Genomic DNA, 18,308 nt, shown 5'->3' on the forward strand with positions numbered 1-18,308 from the left:
ACTGTTCATGTCCCATGAACAGTGCAAAAGGCGCTAAGCTGAAAAAAAAAGAGAGGCAAAAATGCAAACGCAGCAGACGCAGCCTAGATCCAAATAGAGCTTAGGAGTAAAAAAAAAGTAACCCTTCAACATTTTTAAAATTTTTTTTTTTTTGTAACTCTACTGCATGACATACGCCAACTAAAGATATAATTAATTAAAGTGTTCTTATAGTATGGACGTAATTACAACTCAAAAATGTTTAAATCGCTATGAAAACGATGCTAAAAAATGACGTTTGCTCATTTTTAAGACAATAACTTTTGAACCACAATTAATTTTGGAATGAGATTTTTTTATCATTGGAAATTACATATCCTAGGCTTTAATTTGAACACATATTTTACCAAATTGGAATTTAAAATGAATGACCATTTAAAGTCAAGCCATTAGTGCAGTGAAAAATCAAGTATGCGTAAGCCCCTTCGAGAGCATGCATGCACCCCACGACTCCACGCACGTAGGTACAGTTCCAAAATACTATATTTGAGTTGGGCCATCCCACAAACCTTTAGGAACATCAAAAACTGTTTTAATGGCCCCAAAAAACCTAGTTTACTTGTATAAATACCAACTTTATGCTTCCAATCCTAACCTTAGCTAGGCAGAACTTTTGCACGTTTTTTAATGTATAAGAGACCTCTCTTTAGTTAGTCTTCTAAGGCAGAAACTTGTTTTCAAAATGGTTTTCAATTCTCTTTAAACTAATATTGTTCTTAAGTTGTGATTATTAAAATATTTTTGTGATTCATTAATTCTCTTGTTAGGGTCAAGTCATGTTAGTGTTGGTAAATCCAAGTCAAAACACTTTTTTTTTTTTTAATGTATTTGAGTTCTAAGTTTCAAGTGTCTAGATAGTGATAGAAGATTTTCATTGAAGACACAAGAAAACAACTCAATAGATTGCTCAAGAATTTCTGAGTTAGTTGCCTTAACTGCAGTTCGTTTAATCGAGATTCTTTAAGCCTTGACTCCAGTCACCCAATGGAGATTTGCTTTGCCTAACTTTTCAGTCTACGACCCATGATGAGTAAAATACCTAGGAATACATGCACTAGGATTCTATGATTCATTTAAAGCCTCCTTAGATCATCCTAAAATAAAATAAAATAAACTCTATGGAAGTTGGGAGTATCTGCTTCAAAATTTGCGTGCCAATGGGTTTTTTTTTTTTTTTTTTTACCAAACTGCATCTTTGGAACTGTTGAAAGTTAGGAGAGTTTATGTGAAGACATTTGCACCAACATCTACTACAAGTCTACAAACAAGTGTTGTTGTGATGAAGTCAAACACAAATTAGGTATTTATGCACAAAAGATATAGAAAAAGTTGAGTTCAACATAGTTGGAAATGTGTGTGATCATGTGAGTGAGTTCTATTGAAGGTAGCAATACTAGAATCTAGTAAATTAAGTATGTGTGATTTACATTTTATATAGTAAATTCTTCAAGCTTGCACAAGACAAGTAAAAGGCACACTCTTCTACGTAAGCCAAGGCTATAAGAAATTATTATAGTTTTGTAGAAAATTCAAAGTACACTCTTAATTTAATTTGGTTTAACACTTTTCAAGAGTAAAGAAAGTAGAGAATATCAATGGCACAAAAGGAGAAGACTATTAATATATTATCATTAACCATTGCAAAATATTATGCAACAATCAAAAACAACCCCCCCCCCCCCTCCTCTTCCTTTCATCTTTCCCTAACCCCTTAATCTATTTTTATAATGACATTCAAAGAAAGAAATCTAAAGCCTAACTTTTCCAACAAGCATAAAGCCCTTATAGACGACTGATCGGACCAATTTAGGGCCTCCCCAAGCACTCTCAAACTCTTTAACCACACTTTTAGATAACAATTCAATGCCTTGGTCCTTGGCTGTAGCTACTGAAGACCATGACCTTAACATCCTCAAGAATCCCTCAAATGAAAGCTCCCTTGGTATATCTAGTTGTTGTAGTTTACCCTCACATCCTATACCTTTCAAAAGGAAATGGAAGTGTCTTATATGCATCAAATATGTACTGTTTTTTGGGTTCCAATAGGGAAGAGTGGAGTCATGAAAGCGCTTCATTATAGGATCAAAAATTGGGCTCACTGCTATCTCATAACAGCCCCAAACAGTAATTACACCTCCTAGCTTTCTTAGAAGGCGTGTCACAACGGAGTAGAATTTAGGGAGCTCAAACCATTGGACAGCCGTGGCCACAGTCACCAAATCGATTGAATTTTCCCCTCCAATTAGGTCCAGTAATTCATCGTCTGTGATGGATAATGGAGTATGGAAATATCGAATGCGTGGGTGTGGCATTGCAAGTTTCAACTACTAGTTGATAATGCTCAGCAACCTGTCAAGAACAATGTCATGTTATTCTAACAATCTTAGTTTTTATTAGATTCTTTGCAAAGATCAAGATGTAAAGAGAGAATTTAATTTTGCAGAAAAACGTAATAGTAGTTTTTTCTTAGGAAAATTATTAATTTATATTGTATTAGCAATGTAAACTTACATTATTGACACACAAAATATGTACAATATTATATGTACATTTGCAAAAAGTATAAAATATAAATTTACATTGCTTGTACATCGTAACCTATGAAAGTTATTGTTAGGTTTTTAGACGCATTAACACAAATTGATTAACCTAATATAAAGCCAAGTTGATTAACAAGTTCGTTAATTATCACTAGGTTAAGCCAATATGTGTAAAACAAATATAATGCAAAAAATATATTAAAAAAAACACAAAGATTTGATGACCAAGAAAAACCAAACCGGTAAAAAACCTAAGGAGGATTTAACCTAGCTATCCTCAAGGTAAAACAGATCAATAATGAAAGAATTGAAGTTTGTACAATAGAACTTAGACCACTAACATCTTATTGCTACTGTTAGGTTCTAAGACCTTTAGGTTTAAATATATTAAAACACTAATTTGTAATATTGGCAAACCATAATAAAAATGTTTTATTCTTGTTTAGACTGCTCAAAGTACGTGTCTTTTACGTAAAGTTGGAATTGAGTTGCTGCAAAATTTACTGTGCAATTCTGCCTGGCTCAATCGATCGAAAATTAAACTCAACCAATCGAAAGTCGTACAGATTATTTTTTTGTAGAATTTTCCAACTCAGCTCAAGTCCCTTTTACATGTAGGGTTTTATGTTTTTCCCTAGGTACAAAAGGGAAAACCCTAGCCACGTTTTTAGAGATTGTTGATGCTGTGTGTGTGAATCTTCTATGAGATCTAGAGGTGTTTGCCTTCACACATACTTAGGGTAATCAAGGATCAAGATTATGTCAAGAACTTGATGATCATTCAGTTGCTGCATTAAGAGCTTAAAGATATACAAGCGGGAGTGCTTGTGCTTGCTGGGAATCCAAGAAAGAAGTAGTCCGTGGACTCGAAGTTGTCACGTGGTCATGGTAGTAAGTTTCCTACTCGAGGTAGAAATAGGATGTTAGTGGTCTAAGTTGCTATTTTGTAAATTTCAATTCTTTCATAGTGGATTCAGTTTTACCTTGAGGATAGTTAGGTTAAATCCACCCTAGGTTTTTTATTGGTATGGTTTTCCTAGGTCATCATATCATTGTGTTCTTTATATTTCCGCTGCTTTGCATAATATGATATATTTGTGTTAACCTAGATCTGCATAATTTACCTAAGTTAATAACTTGGCTAAATAACTAGGTTAAACTAGTTGTTTTAAGAGGTCTAAAAACGTACAAGTGGTATCAGAGAGGGTAGCTCTTTTGTTGAAGATCTTTTGATCTCTGAGCTGGTCCTTGACCCTAGTTGTCATGGAACACGAACACTCTCTTGTTATTCCTCCTCACTTTGATGGGAATAATTATGCTTACTGAAAATTCAGGATGAAAACATTCCTAAAATCTATTGATGAGAGAGTCTGGAACTGTGTTGAATACGGATGGGAGAAGCCCACTGCTCTTGTGAGTGAGTGGCAAACTTCTCAAAAAGAAGTAGCAGCTTTTAATAGCAAAGCCATGAATGCTATCTTTAATGCTGTTTCTATGGAGGAATTTAAGAGAATCTCTAATGTTGAGGCAGCTCATACTACTTGGAATATCCTCCAAACTATGCTTGAAGGCACAAAGGCAGTCAAAATTAACAAGCTGCAGCAATTAACTACAAGATTTGAAAGCATTAGGATGTCTGATGATGAATCTTTTGATGAATTATATGCTAAACTTAATGATATTGTTAATTTTGCATATAATTTGGGCGAAATCTATGATCAACCTAAAATTGTTAGAAAGATTCTTAGATCCTTGACTGAGGACTTTAGACCCAAAGTGACTGTCATCACTGAAAGCAAGGATGTGGACTCCATCCCTGTTGATGAACTTATAGGATCTCTTCAGTCCTATGAGTTGGACATACCTAAGACAAGCAAATCCAAATCATGGCTCTTAAATCTGTTGATGTGAGTGGATTTGATGGTGAGCTCTCTACTACAGAGATTGCATATCTTGCCAAGAACTTTAGAAATTTTCTTAAGAACAACAATAGAAGGGCAAGAGGTAAGAACACTGCTGAACCTAGAAATTGTAGAAAGTGTGCTTAATTACTATTCACATATCACCTCACATGTCCCTCAAGCTTTTGCTAGTTGCACACACTACTCAAGTTCCTCTTTGCTAAACTTTGTACATGTTATTGTGTATGATTTTGGTTGGCCATCCAAGATTGAAACTTCCTTGAGTTTAAATGCAAAATGTGTTTTGAAGTTTGAGAACTTAAAGTGAATTGAGTGAAAATTTAAATTTTTGGGAAATCTAGGCTTAAATCATGTGTTTTTGAAAAGAATTTCATCTCATACTCATGCATTTTATTCATAAAATTCTTTGCTTTGATGAGTTTCTGCATAATAATACTTTGTTGTTCAAAAAGCTGATTTTTCCAGAATTTTGATTGATTGAAGCTATTTCTCAACCGATCGAAATTGCGCTTAAAATTTTGGTCAACTTCTGTCTGTTTCAATCGGTACTTGATCGCTATTGGATCAATTGAAGGTATTTTCAATCAATCAAACCTAATTTTTCGATCAATCAAACCTAATTTTCAACCGATTGAAAATCGCATAGGAAGTTTTTTCAAAAAAGTTTTGAGTTTCATGTGTTCATCACTTTTCAAACTTTTTCTCTCTCTTTTCAACCGGTCTAAGGGTCAAAGCTATTTTTTGTCATTTTCCTCCGATCCTTTTGCAAGGTTTTTATCTTCTTTGGCTGGTAAGACCATTTTACCCTTCCTTTTTCATTTATTTTCATTTTTCATGCATTAAATCATGCATCTAGAGGGGAATTTCAAACCTAAGAATTTTTTTGGGGGTTTTTGCTGTTTTAGGCTATTTCTTCACAATTGATCAATGGGTTTTTGTTGTGGGTTGATATACAACGGTTATTGGTGTTTTAATTTGATCAATTCAGAGTTTTGTGAAAATTTTGAAATTCTAGGGCTTGAAATTACCTAAATTGGGGATTTTGTTCAATTCAATTTACTTTGATGAAATTGGCTTGTTGGATTGATTAATTTGATCATTTTAATATGTTATCTATCTTTTGTAATGATCAATTGGTCAATTTCCTAAAAATTGTACAAGTGGTTTTTCAAAATTTTGGGGTTTTTGATATAAACTCTATGCTCAAGCCAATTTTGTGATTTTAAAGTTGTATTGAACTTATTCTCACTCCATTAGGGCATGCATCATTTGCTTACATTGTTCATGCATCATATAGATTTGTTATTTTCTATATTGTTTTGTGCTAACTTGCAGTCTGCCCTTGGTTTTCTCTTATTTTCTTTTTTGGTTCTGTTTCTACTTGTCTAATCTTTCCTTAGCATCATGCCTAGGAAAACTAGACCCAATAAGTCCTCCTCCTCTTCTTTTGCTCCATCCTTTGAGAGTGAGAGATTATTAAGTGCGAAGCACCAAGAAACCTTTGAGACTCTTAATCTTAAAAGGAACATTTAGGATAAGAGAAAGGTTCTATTAGATGAGCTAGATCCGGAGATTAGGAGAAAATTTGAGCATAGGGGTTGGTTACCTTTGTTAGATATTTCTCACCCCCCTCTTCAGCTACCTTGATTAAAGAGTTCTACTCGAACCTCTCTATCCATATCTATGATTCCAACACTTTACTTAAGAGTTAAATACGAGGTGAAGAGTACACCATTACTCCTTTGGTAATGGCTGAAGCTCTTGGGGTACCTGTGGTTTAGCATCTTGTCTACCCTTACGATAAGTCTCCTCCCTTAGACAACGTCATGTCTTACATCACTAGGTCTTCTATCCAGTGGGGTTCTGATCCTCGGATCACTACTGTTGAGCTCTCTGAGGTTCACTATCTTTTCTTTCGGATTGCTTGTCATTCTTTGTGGCCTATTTCTCATCTGCACACCATCCCTATTGAGAGATGTGTGTTTCTGTATACTCTTGTTACTAATGCTCCTATCAGTTTTTCTCATCTGTTTATTCGTTCTTTGAACGAGGTTTACAGGAGTAGTTTTAATGCTCATGCTCTTTTCTTCCCCGTTTTCATTCATCGGATTCTCTTACATCTTGGTTTAGAGGAGTTTCCTATGTTTTAGTCTATTCATATTATCGCTCTTATAGGTGCCACCTTTCTTAAGTAAAGGGTTACTCAGTTGAGAGCGAGCTCAAAACATCCTAGGGTTGAGTCTTCGGGTGTTGTAGCTCCTCCTCCTGCTCCTCCTCCCTCCTCTACAGGTGATAATTTTGTTGAGGCGTCTGATGATCCTCTTGTTGCTGCTACTGATGTTCCTCTGCCTTCTACTTTGAATGATTCAGACATTCGATGTATGTTGGAGACTGTCATGACCATTCAGACGGCTCATGGTCAGCTTTTAGTGGACATGTTTGATGAGCTTCGTGTCTTGTGAGCAGATTTGGAGAGTGTTAGACCGCCACCTCCTTTTGATGATGAGTGAGTGCCTTTTGACAATTCGTCACAAAAAGGGGGAGTGCATATATGGTGTAGAGAGGAGTTTTTGTAGTTAAGGGGAGATTTTTCAGCTGTTTGGAGCTGTGGACTTTTTAGATTGTATCTAGGTGCTTCACTTTGTATGTATCTTTTTGACTCATGATGTTTGTGTTGGGATTGTCCATGATAGGAGGAGATATTTTGTTGTGTTTATTTGTTTCTTATTTCACATTGTGCTACATTGTTTATTGATATAGATTGATGAGTTTATTCATCATATATGTCTTGTTGTTTATGTTTATGTGAAATCAAGAAGTAATGTTGGTTTACTTGTGTTTTCCACACATGCATTTATGTGTTTGTTAAGTGTTACATGAATATATAGGTTGATTCAATCATGCTGCTGTCTACACTTGCAATTGATGGATAATAGATAGGTTGAATTTGTTATGATGGGCTTTGTTTTTGTTATGGGTTGTTTATATGTAAACTTTGAGCATTTCGTTGTATTTGTGTTTTGTCAAGGATTGCCAAATGGGGAGTTTGTTAGGTTCTAAGACCTTTAGGTTTAAATGTATTAGAACACTAATTTGTAATGTTGGCAAACCATGATCAAAACGTTTTAGTCTTGTTTAGACTACTCAAAGTATGTGTCTTTTATGTAAAGTTGGAATTGAGTTGCTATAGAATTTACTGTGCAATTCTGCCTAGTTCGATCGATCGAGAATCAGACTCAACTGATCGAAATTCATGTAAATTATTTTTTTGCAGAATTTTCCAACTCAGCCTAAGCCCGTTTTACGTTTAAGGTTTTATGTTTTTCCCTAGGTACAAAAGGGAAAACCCTAGCCACGATTTTCGAGGTTGTTGATGCTCTGTGTGTGAATCTTCTGTGAGATCTAGAGGTGTTTTCCTTCACACATACTTAGGGTTATCAAGGATCAAGATTATGTCAAAAACTTGATGATCATTCAATTGCTGCATTAAGAGCTTAAAGATATACAAGCGGGAGTGCTTGTGCTTGCTGGGAATCCAAGAAAGAAGTAGTCCGTGGACTCAAAGTTGTCATGTGGTCGTGGTAGTAAATTTCCTACTCGAGGTAGCAATAGGATGTTAGTGGTCTAAGTCGCCAATGTGCAAACTTCAATTCTTTCATAATGGATTCAGTTTTTCCTTGAGGATAGCTAGGTTAAATCCTCCCTAGGTTTTTTACCTGTTTGGTTTTCCTAGTCATCATATCATTGTATTATTTATATTTTCACTACTTTCCATGATATGATATATTTGTGTTAACCTAGATCTGCATAATTTACCTAAATTAATAACTTGGCTAAATAACTAGGTTAAACTAGTTGTTTTAAGGGGTCTAAAAATGTACAGCTACCTCAAGGAGAAAACTTACTACCATGACCCCATGATAGCTCCAAGTCCACGGACTACTTCTTTCTTTGATCCACCGCAATCACAAGTTCTCCTACTTGTGAATCTTGATCTTCTTGTATGTTCTTTATGCAACAACTGAAACGATCACCTAGCTCTTGACATCAATCAAGATCTTGATAACCCTAAGTGTGTATGAAGGTAAACACCTCTAGATCTCACAAGAGATTCAAACACACAGAATATAAAAAGCCTCTTAAAACATAGCTAGGGTTTTTCTATTTATATGAGACATAAAACATAAAGCCCAACACGTCAAATGGGCTTGGGCTGGGTTGAAAAATTATGCAAAAAATAAATCTACACGAGGTTCGATTGATCTAGTTTAATTTTCGATCGATCGAGCCTTGCAAATTTACACCAATAAATCCTATAATCACTCGATTCCAACTTTACAATTAAACACACTTTGAGCAGCCTAAATCTAGACTCTAAGTTTTGATAATGGTTTGCCAACACATTACAAATTGAAGTTCTAATACATTAGTCCCTAAGGTCTTAGAACCTAACAATCTGCCCCTTTGGCAATCCTTGACAAAACACATTACAAACATGCAATGCTCAAAGTTACAAAAATAGCCCATTAAAAAAAAATCAACTTAACTACTATCTAGCAGTTGCTAGTGTAGATAGTAGCATCACTGAATTAATTTGTATATTCCTAAAACACTCAACAAACACATAAACGCATGTGTGGAAAATACAAGTAAAAGAAAATAAATTCTTAATTTCACAAAACAGAAAAATAAAAGACATATACGTTGAATAATCTTATAATATATATCAATAACCAATGTATCACATGTGAAACAAGAGACAATAAAAGAAACATAAAACATAGTATCTCCCCCTAACATATACAACCCATAAAAAATAAATACATCATGAGCCAAATAAAAAGAGATACATCAAAGAAGCACCTAGATATAATCTAGCTCCAAAACAAAAACAACTCCCCCTATCAACAAAAACTCGAAACTCCCCATATCAACATATGTACTCCCCCTTTTTGTGACGAATTGCCAAAGAGCAATTAGGACTCATCATCAAATGGTGGAGATGAAGGAAAATGTCTAGCGCTCGTCAGATACGCTCGTAAAGTCTGAAGCTCGGTAAGCACATCCACCAAAAATTGTCCATGAGCCGCTTGAATGGTCATCATAGTATCTAGCAAACTCCATATAGAAGCATCATTAGAAGTAGAAGGTGGAGGATCAATAGTAGCGGTAGGATCGACATACTCCTCAGCACTGGGGTCACCAGATGTAGGAGGCCAAGATGCACCTGTAAAAGACTTGACTTTAGGACATTTAGAGCTAGCTTTCATCTGAGCTGCTCTTTGCCAAAGAAAGGTGGCACCTATGAGAGCTATAATATGTATTGGCTCAGATGCAGGAAAATCATCTAATGCTAGATCTAAAAAGATCATATGAATAAAAATCGGAAAGAAAAGACCATGTGATTTAGAACTACTCCTATGAACCTCAACTAGAGATTGAATGAAAAGAGTACGAAAACTTATAGGAGCATCAGTCACAAGGACATACAAAAATGTATATCTCTCAGTAGGAATGGTATGAAGATGAGAGATAGGCCAAATGGAATGAAAAGAAATCCGGAAAAACAAATAATTGAGCTTAGTAAGCTCATGAGAAGTGACACAAGGATCAGTACCCCAACTAATGGTGGTACCGATGATAAAAGAGATGATGTCATCAAGAGGAAAGGTCTCAGTGTATGGGTATATGGGCTATTGTACCAAAGGTACACCAAGAGCAAAGGCCACTACGTGGGGTGTAATGACATACTCCTCACCCCTTATCCAACTCCTCACATATTAAGTGTTGGAAGCATCAGAGTGGACAGAGAGGGTAGAATAGAACTCTCTAATCAAAGCAGTTAGAGGAGGATGCTCAACCTCTAAGAGTGGTAACCAGCCCTTACGCTCAAAGCTCCTACGTATCTTCGGATCTAACTCATCTAGTATGACCTTATGCTCAGCTCAGACCGACCTATAAATGTTTAACTTCTCATAGGTTTCTTGGTTTTTCTCAGTTTGGAACCTATCACTATCAAAAACAGGGATAGAAGGGGTGGAAGTTTTCTTATTTGCCCTAGTTTTCTTAACCATGGTGCTAAGAGAGTAGACACAAAATGAAAACAGAAACAAAAAGAAACACATGGGCAGACTGCATTAGACAAGGTTAGAGCAACATAAATCTCAATAAATAACAATCTATATGATGCATGTGACGAATGCACATATGACGCATGCTCTAATGCAATGAAATCTGTCCAATTTTATTCACAACCCATCAATTGACTTGAACATAGAGTTTTAGATCAAAAACTCCAAATTTTGAAAAACCCTTTTTTCAAAAATTAAACCAAATTGATCAATTAATCATTACACTAGTTAAACAACATCATATAATGTCATTATCAATCAATAACACAAGTCAATTTCATCATTTTAGTTCAATTGAACAAATTCTCCAATTTCACAAAATTTCAAGCCCTAGAATTTCAAAATTTTCCAAATCACAAAATTAATCAAGTTGATGCATAGGAATCAAGTTTATATCATCTAGAAACAAAAACCCATTCAAAAAAATTGATTATAAACAACTAATTTGAACAAAAATCCCAAAATCCCTAGGTTCAAAATTTTCAATAAAAATGCATGAAAAATGAGATTTTAATGAAAAAGTAAGGGTAAAAGAGACTTACAAGTACTTGAAGACAAAAACCCTTGAGAGATTTGTGGAGGAAAATGACAAAAAAATGCTTAGATTGGATCGGTCGAAGAAAAGGTGCGAGGAAAAGTTTGAAAAGCTTTTGAAATAATGAAGAACATGTGAGAGAAAAACCTTTTTTAAAAAGTCCCTTTCTGAATTTCAATCGGTCGAAATAAGATTCGATCGATCAGAAAACACATTCGATTAATCAAGAATCAATCGAACACTAATCGAACTAGGCAGATTCAACCCCAAATTTTTATCGCATTTTCGATCGATCGAGAGACAAATTCGATTGATCAAAAATCTGGAAAAATAAATTTTTTGAAAAATAGAGCAATTTAATGCATAAACTCCTCAAAGCATAGTGTTTTATGAATGAAATGCATGAGTATGAGATAAAAAAAAAAAAAAATTCAAAAACATTTTAATTAAACCCAAATCTTCCACAAACAAGATTTTCACACAATTTGTCCCCAATACTCAAACATTAAACATATTTTGCATCAAAATCAAGGAACATAAAATTTTGGATGGCCAAAACAAATTCACACACAATATCATGTACTACGTTTAGCAAGGAATAACTTGTGTAGTGTGTGCAATTGAAAAGCATGAGATACATGTGAGGTGATAAGTAGATAGTAATCAGACACGTTTTCTAAAGAATTCATCACATAAATTTGAAAGTGACTATCACCTAAAGAGTTACATCATATAACTTTCACATCTCCTAGAAAACAAGCTTGCAATCATGAAACTTTCTTGTAATGCCTCATAATGTACACAGATTTTATTTCATTTGAATTTATTATAGCCCAATAATGTACACACCAATTTTATTTCATTTGAATTTATTATATTCGAAGCTACACCTTATGTTCTTTTTGTTTATGTTCTTTTTGTACATGTGTTACACTTTCTCGAGCACAAAATCTTATGATATGCACTAAAGTGTTCACGATTGGCTAATAAACAGTAGTGAAATAGTTATTTATGCCTTTCTCTTAGGATTTTTTAGTCCTTATAATCAAAAGCATGTGACTTCAAAATCAAGATCATGCGATCAAAAATTATAAACAATACCCACACAACATGCACTACATAGCCAAAACTAGTAAAGTGCAATAAAATTAAGTTCATCTAGGCTAAACAAGGTACATAAGTATGTTATTGTAAAAATACTATGGTCAAACTTGATAACAAAATCCAAGATATATAATGCAAAACACATTTTTCCCTTTTTTTTTAAAATTTTTGGAAAAAAAAAACAAAACAAAAACAACAAAAGAAAAAAAATGGTCACAAGGAATAAAGAGATGAAGCACAAGGACCATGTCAAAAGGATTCAATTAAAGTGAGCCTTTTTCATCCAAAACTTTTTAGATGCAACTCTAGCATTGGAGTCATTATTCACATGAGGACTCTAAGCAACTCCGGGATTGGTATAAAGGTTCAAAGTCTTTACCAATTCACCAATAAGTACCATAGGATCTTATGCTTGAGGCACAAGTACTTTTGGCTTATTTACTCGCTTGGTAGCTTACAGCTTGAAACAATTTAGACGAATATGTCTAGTCTTTCCACAAAAATGACAAACCCAAACCGGTCTATCATGCAACTTATCCTTAGAGAGATTAGGATTCTTGAGCTTGGTCTCTTTAAGATCAGCTGTAATCTTCCTAGGAGGTGGTGTAACTTCTACTGGCTTGACACTCTTACTCCTAGGAGGTTCAGAAGAAGGAATAAAATTTGTGGAATGAGTTTCAGACATAGAGATGCATTCTACAAAACCTAGACAAGTTTTGTCTAAAGGAGACTTTTGTATACTCAACATGTGAAAAGTTTAGAACTAGAAGACCTATTAGTTTGTTCTCTAGCAACAGATAATTTTAGTTCCAATTTCTTAATCTTTTCAATCAACATCATGTTCTCAGTCTTCATTTTATCAATTAAAGTGCTAGCATCAAGCAATTTCAACAACAAATCTTTCTTATCAAGTTCATGAGAAGCAATTTTCTTTAAACCTAAACTAACATTCATTGCATCTTTTGCAAACAACTTTGCATAGCTTATTGTAAGCTTCTTGCAAATCAACACATTCAGAGAATTCCCTATCAAAAGGGTTCTCTTCAACCACAACACTTTTATCAACTACAACAGTAGCTATGAAAGCAATAAAGTTTTCATCCTCATCACTACCAGACTCATGATTAGAAATTTCATCATCACTAAGGGTTACAACTATAGCTTTACCCTTTGATCTCAAGAATGTAGGACATTCTGATTTCATATGACTATACTTTTGAAAACCAAAACATTGTTGTCCCAAAGAATTACTAGAGGGTTGACCTACTTTCTCTTTAGATTTATCAATATTGTTCACTTTAGTGGGTTCATTCATCTTAAAATTCCTAGGTTCAACATTGTTTTTTACCTCCTGCCCTTCTGTTGCTGTTCCTAAGAAAGTTTCTGAAGTTCTTGGCAAGATAAGCAATCTCTATAGAAGAGAATTCATCATCAAATCCATTCCCATCAACATCATCAACTGACTTAAGAGCCATTAATTTGGATTTGTTTGTCTTGTGTAGGTCTAACTCATAGGACTAGAGAGATCCTACAAGTTCATCAACAGGGATGGAGTCCACATCCTTGCTTTCAGTGATGATAGTTACTTTAGGTCTAAAGTCCTCAGTCAAGAATCTAAGTATCTTCCTAACAATTTTAGGTTGATCATAGATTTCACCCAAATTATAAGCATAGTTAACAATATCATTCAGTTTAGCATAGAATTCATCAAAACATTCATCATCAGACATTCTAATACTTTCAAATCTAGTAGTTAACAGCTACAATTTATTAATCTTAACTACCTTCGTGATTTCATGCACAGTTTGGAGAATATTCCATGCAATATGAGCAACCTCAACATTAGAGATTCTCTTGAATTCTTCAATAGAAATAACATTAAAAATAGCATTCCTGGCTTTGCTATTAAAAGCAGCTGCTTCTTATTGAGAAGTTGACCATTAACTTACAAGAATAGCCGTTTTCTCCCATCCGTATTCAACAAAGGTCCAAACTCTCTCATCAATGGATTTCAGTAATTCTTTCATCCTTACTTTCCAGTAGGCATAATTGTTCCCGTCAAAGTGTGGTGGGATCACAGGAGAGTGACCGTGTTCCATGACAACAGGGGTTAAGGATCAACTCTTAGATCAAAGGATCTAAACACTAGAGTTAACCCGCTCTGATACCACTTGTTAGGTTTTTAGACCCCTTAACACAAATTGATTAACCTAATATTAAGCCAAGTTGATTAACAAGATTGTTAATTATCACTAGGTTAAGCCAATATGTGTTAAACAAATATAATGCGGAATATATAAAGAACACAAAGATTTGATGGCCCAGGAAAACCAAACCAGTAAAAAACCTGAGGATAATTTAACCTAGCTATCTTCATGGTAAAACAGATCTACTATGAAAGAATTGAAGTTTGTACAATAGAACTTAGACCACTAACATCCTATTGCTACCTCAAGTAGAAAACATACTACCACGACCCCATGATAGCTTTGAGTCCAAGGACTACTTCTTTTTTTGATCCACTACAATCACAAATTCTCCTAATTGTGAATCTTGATCTTCTTGAATATTCTTTGTGCAACAACTGAAACAATCACCAAGCTCTTGACATCAATCACGATCTTGATAACCCTAAGTGTGTATGAAGGTAAATATCTCTAGACCTCACAAGAGATTCAAACACATGGCATATCAAAAGCCTCTTAAAACATACCTAGAGTTTTTCTATTTATATGAGACATAAAACATAAAACCCTACACGTCAAATGGGCTTGGGCTGAGTTGAAAAATTATGTAGAAAATTAATCTGCATGACCTTCGATCGATCAAGTCTAATTTTTAATTGATCGAGCCTTGCATATTTACACCAATAAATCCTGCAATCACTCGATTTCAACTTTACAATTAAACACACTTTGAGCAACCTAAATCTAGACTCTAAGCTTTGATCATAGTTTGCCAACACGTTACAAATTGAAGTTGTAATTTATTAGTCCCTAAGGTCTTAGAATTTAACAGTTATTTTTCAAAATAAGAATTGGTCCAAGTTCACCCATACAAGATTCGAACATCAATAGTTGTAAATATTTGAGATTGAGGGTTGAAAAATTGACTTTTAACCTTTTTTTTTTTTTTTTTTTTTTTTTAACGTTTTAACTTTCCACAACACTTTATTGTCATTGAACCTAACAATTTTTTACGTTTAAGATATTATCCATTGAAATGAGTAACTAAAAAGCACCATTAGTTGGAAGCTAAATTATGATAATGAAATTGTATAAGTTGTAATGACTCTCAAGGCCTCATGAGATTTTATGGAATCAAAGATTCAAAACTTCTAATTGTATTTTGGAACAACTGTAAATGGATTATTTTTTGTAATTATCTTTTTGTGTATGTGTGTCGGATGAGGAGACTATACACACATCTATGGGAAATTGTTAGGACATATGTGGAACTTGTTAGAGACATATGTTATGTAAATTGGCTAATCCTTTGACAAAACATACTTTACTTGTAATTGGGTAATCTAGGATGGGTTTAGTACTTCAAGGAGCAAAAGTTCAAGTTCAGTATTGAAGCCATGCAAGTCTGTTCAAGAAACAAGTGAAAAAGTGTTGTTCATTAAAACTCGACAGATCATATCTATCGAGGTTTAATGTTGATGCTCGACAGTAGCTTGATAGAAGCTATATCTGTCGAGAACTACGAAATTCAGATTTCCAAATTCTCTAGAATTTCTCTTAGGTAGTCTAGCATTCTTGTAGTTCAAGAGTGAATAAGGAAGTGCAAGGCTAGCTGGCAGCTGTCTGATGAGTTCATCGCTTTCTATGGCCATTTCTGATTTCACACATATCCAAGTGTATTTGTGTAGGTTTTCTTTTCTCACAAACCTAGACATATATAAATATTATTTTAAGGGTCGTCAAAGGTGATGCAAGGTGATTATTCATGCATATTGTGACCAGAGACAATTTACCCTAGTTCATCATATTCTTTGTAGAAGCTATTGCGTCTTTGCGTCAATGGTTTTGTAACCAAGGAGCTTCTTGATCTTCATCATTGGATAAAGGAAGAACTTTGCAGCCAACATCTTCCTCAGGTTGGTGTGTTAGTCACGTACTTAAATCCGTGCATCAGTTGGTTAATCATATACTAGGAGCCGTACATTGAAAGGAGAGATTGTCACTACATTGCAAGTCCAATTGGGTATTGGGTTAAGGGTTCAAATGTAGGTTCGTATTAGGTATTAGGATTCTTTTTACTTGTAACAGCTTGTTTTGATAATAGTGAATTCTCGAGAGTGGTAACCTTAAATTCACCCGCTAGGGTTTTGCCTCGATGAATTTCCCCATTCGTAAACAAACCTGTGTCAAATTTATTTTCTACTACATTTAACTTAGTTGGTGATTTTTTTGTGCTACCATACTTATTGAATGTAATTGAATCTAATTAATTAACTTGGCTAATTAATTGATTAATTTACCAAAAGGGTCAATACATTCTTTGCCTATCAAGTGGTATCAGAGCGGGCACACTCTGATTAGGGTTAATCTTTGCTGTGTGATCCATTGACCCCTGTCCATCATGGATAAAGGAAAATCTCTAATTATACCTCCTTTATTTGATGGCACTAACTATACATACTAGAAAGTACGCATGAGAGCTTTATTACAATCTTTAGATGAGAATGTGTGGCAAGCTTTATAGATTGGCTGGACTAAGTCAAAGGAAACACTGGTTGATTGGGATGATGCTAAGATGAAAGCAGCGAACTTCAACAGTAAAGCATTGAATGTTTTTATTTAGTCTGGTCATGAATGAGGAGTTCAAGAAAATATCTTCTATTGAAAGTGCTAAGGAAGCATGGATCATCCTCCAGACAACCTACGAAGGGATTAAGGCTATCAAGGATTCAAAGCTTCAAAGGATTACTAAGAGCTTTGAAGAGATTAAGATGAAGGAGGATGAGTCGTTTGACAAGTTTTATGCCAAGCTGAAGGACATAGTCAACTCCGCCTTTAATCTTGGGGAAATTATTCCCGTACCCAAGGTTGGAAGAAAGGTGCTCAATCTCTACCTGAGAGATTCCATGCCAAGATCACTGTCATTGAAGAATCAAAGAACATTCACAAAATTCCTTTGACAGAGCCGGTTGGCAACTTGCAAACCTATGAGTTGGGTTTAACTAGGATTGAGAAACCAAGCAAAAGTAAGAGCGTGACACTGAAGGCCAAAAGCAATGAGACCGATGAGTCTATTGACGATGAAGATTCCAAGATGAAATCCTACAACATTAGGCAATTCAATAAGTTTATGAAGAATGCCAATGTGAAAGGATTCGACTAGGACCGAAAGCAATCTAGTTCTTCACAATTCAAGAGCCAAGATAGAGGAAAGAATGACGCTAAGGATGGCGGTCAGTAAACTGTTCCCTCCAAACCAAAATGCTTCGGATGTTAAGGTTTCGGACACATGAAACAAGAATGTCAAACATATCTCAGGGCAATTGGGAAAAGCAAGGCTCTTAGTGCTACTTTGGGTGACACTGAGCCTGAGGATGAGTCAGATGACAATGATGACGAGAGAATCCTACTGAGGGGATTTTCGAAGAGGTAGATGAAGAAGAGGACTTGGTGGAGTCTAAGTTTGAGAAAATGGATGAACAAGATGACATCCATATAGCCTATGCTAAGTTGTACAAGGTGTCCGAGAAGCATGAGAAACTTTATAGGCTGGCCACCAAGAAGTTGAGTCATGCGAAGCTAGATTGAGAGAAGCTTTCTACAAAGGTTGATGAAGCAAATCAAACCATTGGAGTGTTACGGTTCAAGAACAACTCCCTTGCTAAAAAGACATAGAAGCTTGAAGCAGAACTGCTCTAGGTTAGAGTTCAATTGGAGAGGACTTCCAGTGCAAAGCTTGATGAGATGCTAAGCTCTCTGAAATCTACTTTTGATAGAACCGGCTTGGGGTATGATTTCTCTTCTCTTAATATTGCCTCTTCTAGTATTATTGTGTTTGTCTCACTTGCTAA

General features: G+C 35.0%; 1 pseudogene; it reads right to left on the reverse strand.

The window, feature by feature from the left end:
* Window positions 1-1,787: 1,787 nt before the first annotated feature.
* LOC142632493 (uncharacterized) lies at window positions 1,788-2,631 on the reverse strand (annotated as a pseudogene).
* Between the last annotated feature and the right edge of the window lie 15,677 nt (window positions 2,632-18,308).

This window comes from Castanea sativa, chromosome 4, assembly GCF_040712315.1.
Source record: "Castanea sativa cultivar Marrone di Chiusa Pesio chromosome 4, ASM4071231v1".
NCBI lineage: Eukaryota > Viridiplantae > Streptophyta > Magnoliopsida > Fagales > Fagaceae > Castanea > Castanea sativa.